At 33.7% G+C, this 5105-nt stretch overlaps 1 long non-coding RNA gene across 1 annotated transcript; it reads right to left on the reverse strand.

Annotated features, from left to right (window-relative positions):
• Window positions 1-877: 877 nt before the first annotated feature.
• On the reverse strand, window positions 878-4271 carry LOC110937361. Its single transcript, XR_004890577.1, has 3 exons — window positions 4060-4271; window positions 1188-2493; window positions 878-1106 (listed from the first exon to the last, which is right to left on the reverse strand). It is a non-coding gene; the product is annotated as an uncharacterized LOC110937361 (long non-coding RNA).
• Between the last annotated feature and the right edge of the window lie 834 nt (window positions 4272-5105).

The following is a 5105-nucleotide window of genomic DNA, read 5'->3' on the forward strand; positions in this document are numbered from 1 at the left end:
TAAAACGGGGTTAAAACGCTAGATAAAATACCCGTTATCCAGTAAAATACCAGTTTTTGGCCAACAATTCATATATATATATATATGTATATATACGTGTGAGTGTCTCTGTATGGTGAGAGATGGCAGCCATGCATAGTATTTCTCTCTCTCTCCTCCATTTATTGGGCAAAAAGGAGGTGAGAGATGATGATGCCACACCAAACCCTTTACAAGTCTTCCATTCTCTTTCATTTTTCCAAGACATGCAATTTCAAACTTCAACTCTCTCTCTCTCTCTCTCGTACCAAGGTTGGCCGAAACACCCCCATACCACATCCATTTCGAAATTTCAACATTGTTCTTGAAGGTTCACACTCATTTCAAGGTGTTTTGAAGTCCATTTGGTGATTTAGAAGTGATTTCAAGATGTTTCAAGCAACAATCAAGTCCCATATCATCATATATTTACTAAAAATCATTCAAGAACTTGAAGATATAAAATTTATTTTAAAAACCTTGTTTTTGATTCTTGATGATCTTGATGATGATGGAAGTTTCTCTTGTTCTTGGGTTTAATCACAAACTTGAAACTAAAAACAAATGGGTTTTTGAGAAAAAATAAAAATGGATGAATATGTATGTGTGTGTAGCCGTAGGTATATGTGTGTGTATATGTGATTGTGTTTTGATTTTTGGTTGAGTGATTCTTGAATAAAATGATTCTTGAATGATAGAATACATGCATGAATAAAAAATGTCATAAAAGAACGATCTAAAAGTGTTTCATGATTTTGAAAGTGATTTGATGAAAAAGTGAACTTTTGTAAGTTTATTTGGGTGAATGTATTTCTATTACACCCTAACATGTAATAGCTTTAAAATGACGCAGCGGAAATACGAGCCTTGAAATTTCTTTCTTTATTAGACACATTACTTACATAAAAGCTCAAATACGAAAATGTTAAGCGCTTACTGGAAGAGGTTTACAATATTTACATTAAATTAACATTTCAAAGCATTACGTATTTCAAGCTATGTGGCCGTTCTTTCCGTACAATCCTTGCTCTTCGACTCGATCCACGCCCGCTTATCATCCTTAAAGGTAGAAGAAGTCCGAGTAGTCCCTGTGAGCATCACATACAACTTAACCATTAGTCATTGACATCATCGTACAACTCAATTCACATATAATTAAATAGTCTAACATTCGACAACGTAAACTTTGATTTATCCGACTATCCTCTCGGATTCTCTCGTTCCGAGTTCAGCTTCCATTCCACGAGAATCCGTCGTTCTCATTCCTGCATTACCTACCAATCTCAAGCACATTGTTAGTGAGATCCTTACCCAAACATATTGAAACCAAGCATACCTGCATACGTACTTGCGTGCTTACATATTCGTGCCTACGCATATTTTACTTACATCCAATTCTTGTTTAACTTGTTCGTATTCACTTATCATATTCGTACATTATTTATACGGTGCTTATTCTTGGGTTTAGAACCCAAAAAAGTCAAGAGAACACCCAAAATTTGGTTTAGAAGGCTTACCATAGACCACGGTTGATATACCGAAGCTTACGATACATTAAACAACTTAGTTAACAAATTTCAGCATCCTAAACATGGGGAGGCCGTCGGCGACGGCCCTACAGGGCGTCGGCGACGGCTTTTAGTTTTTCCCCGTAGCTTAAAAACCCCGTAGACAGGAAAATAGGGCGTCGGAGCAAACTGAAAAAGCACGAGGCGTCGGCGACAGCCCATAGGGGCGTCGGCGACGGCCTCTGCTTTTGCCATTTTTCTGCTGTGTTGTTTTCGTCGTTCGAACGCACTAAAACTCGCATAACTTTTAAACCGTTTACCCGTTTAACCTCCCGTTTCTTCCTACATGCTTGTAAATTCACATTCTTTCATATGAACTTAAAATCCTACATCCGGATTAAGGAAATTCTTAACTTACATGCATTCGACTTATAATCATTTTCTAACTATTTGACCCGTTCGAGCGTATATCATCATAATCTGATTATTTGACCTCAATCTCATATGAACTTAATAATTTCGTTGACGTCTATCATAAAAGATTAAATTCTCAGATGTCTTGCATCCTCTTAACCCATTTTCGCTCAAATGCTTATTTTCGACCCGTTATGGTTATTTACGCATTAAGTGGTTTATGACATACAAGACCATACTCCACATTTTCACACTAGACCATAACCATTACACTAATCGAATAGCTTCCTTATAGTCTACTCTAAGATTGTTCGCCCAACATACCCATCAAGGGCGTTTTAATCAACTTTATTCCCATTATGCACAATGAAAGACTTCAACGCATAATTGACATCAAACATTATGTCTAATTAAATAAAGCGTTGTATTACTTAAACAAACTAAGAAGTGACTACGGAGATCACTTACCTTGAGTACTCCAATAAGTGTATTTGTCACCTTGCCTTATCTTGACCCGTTATCCTCCTATGCTTGAGCTCTCCTTGACACGTTCCTATTATCTCATTCCATTACATTACATCCATTCAATAGTTAGTATACGTAATCATACGCATCACTAATCACACTTCTATTCACGTGTCAATCGCTTAACGAGTTCAACATGTATCATAATACTACAATGCTAATCAATCTAACAATTTATCATTCCATCATCACAAAAATCATACATGAGCTTCTAGCATGCATAATTATGTATTTACATCATGTTCATTATTCTTTCAAAATTCCATACTTAGAATGATAACATTTTCTAAGTTAGGAAACTTGTTTCATACGTTAAACATTTCATACCATTTCTTAACACCTTGGTTTTTTTTTTTTTACACATCCATTCTACTATTTTCTATCAACAACCCGTTTCGACCCGTTGGTGAAATCATATGCATAAACTAGTTGGTAAGTGTTTTAGACACTTAAAACAATCAAATAACTTACTAATAATTTATTAAAATCAGTAGTTCATGATTCATACAAGTGTGCATAACAATACAACTATTTTTTACTTAATATTTATACTAAAAATGTGCAGCAACTTTCTGCGCAGCAGCTGTTCACGACACATTTTAACCCATTTATCTTCTGATTCAGTTCTTCATGTTCAAATATGAAATGATCTACACTCAGAGACCTTTCTAAGCATATAAAGATCGTAACAATCGGACGTTCCTATGATTTTATATGATTTTTACAAAATCAGCACAGAAGCTGAAATGCTTCCAAACAGCTTGCTGTCAAAACAGTATTGCCGACTTTGGGCACTGTTTTGGCCTGTTTAACATCCGAATTCAACAAACATGTTCAAACACAAAACGTAATATGTTTAAATAGCTTTTTGAGCATATAAGGCTCGACCTCACAGGTCCTTCCTATGATTTTATATGATTTATACAAAATTGTTGCGCAACAAATTTTAATTCTAATCAGCTTTGTTACTCGATACACGTAGCATGTCATTTTGTACACAACATCATAACTAAGCACTTTTCATACTTATAATACATAATCGCCTTCATTACTATTTAATTAACATTCCATACAAGTGATAACACATACTAACCTATACTAGGCATTTCATCAAACACTTGGTGTGCGATCTACTTTCCAAGCATAGTGTACAAGTGGTTTAAGCATGTTCTTCCCAAATTCATCTCTTGAACTATTTTATTCAAGCAATATCACATTGTCATCAATTCTACATCATGTTTACTATCAAAACCTATCATATAACATCTTGTGCAACAACATAATCTTAATATCAAAATTCACATGTTCATCATAATCATTCTTACGCTACACATGGGTTTCATTCTAATTCACTAAGATAACTAAAAATTCGGCCATGATTCTACTTAAATATGATTACATTAGCAAGCATACAACTCATACCCACTCTACTCTATGTGGGTTTTCACTTCCAACATTGATTAGCCGATTTTTAAGCACACATAATGTTCTAGATGGTGATCCTAGTTCAACATCATTCTAATTCCATATAAACTTATGGATTTTCTTGAACCCTAACATAATCAAGTTCATCAAAATGCCAAATTCTTCTTACCTTAAGCTTTAGTAAGTCTAGATGATCAAGAAATCACCAACATGCATGAGCAATGGCCATGATTAGGGCTTCAATTGGATGAATTTGTGTGATTAGAAAGGGTTCCCCTTCTTCTCTTGGCTCTGGCGTCGAACACACACACACATCTGATGTGTGTGTTTTATTTTTTTGATTTCATTTTTATTAATTCAACTTTCATAACATGTCACCTTTAGCCCCTTAAGTTTAGTGTGGTAATTGTTTATTCACCAATCTTTATTACTACTATCTAACTTGTATCGGTAACCAAGTTAAATAACATATTTCTCACATTTTATTAATCATGATAACATGCTAATGAATTTAATAATTCGAATTTTGGGGTGTTACAATTTTGCGTATATGTATGTAAATGTGAATGCATGTATGTAATTTTTTAGTCATATACTCATAAATGTAAGAACACTTGAATTTATATATGAATAATTATATGATGATGGATGATATAGGTTATGATTTGTAAGAATATGAAGCTGATATGTTCTTGGGTATGATTAGATCATAAGTAATGATGATGATGTTGTATGAGTGCATTAGATGCACATACATGGACATGCATGTTGATATGAAAGCATGATATGATGATTTAGACATGATTTGATAAAAATAATTTTTGATCAGATTATAAACACTAAATTATGATTATTTTGAAGTGTTCAATGGTATATAACTTTGTCATAATGTATACTAGTCTTGCATGTTGTACTTGGTGCATTAGAAGTTGTAAAATACGTGAAACCGCATGATTTATGTGACTTACACAAAAACTGCACTAATCTGATTAAAATCATCATTTTAATCAGTAAACAACATGTATTTTGTTAAAATATCAAGTCATTTCGAGTTGGGATGGTTATAGTAACGTTTAACGCAAAACTATGCGTTAAAACGGTCAAAAATCGGCTTTTCGAATGATTTTTATGAAACTGAATTAGATCAGAAAGTAAACTGATATTTTTAGTTTAAAAATGAGTATTTTAACTAATTTTAAGTTTACTTGGTGTTTG

This window comes from Helianthus annuus, chromosome 4 (assembly GCF_002127325.2).
Source record: "Helianthus annuus cultivar XRQ/B chromosome 4, HanXRQr2.0-SUNRISE, whole genome shotgun sequence".
In the NCBI taxonomy this organism is placed as follows: Eukaryota; Viridiplantae; Streptophyta; class Magnoliopsida; order Asterales; family Asteraceae; genus Helianthus; species Helianthus annuus.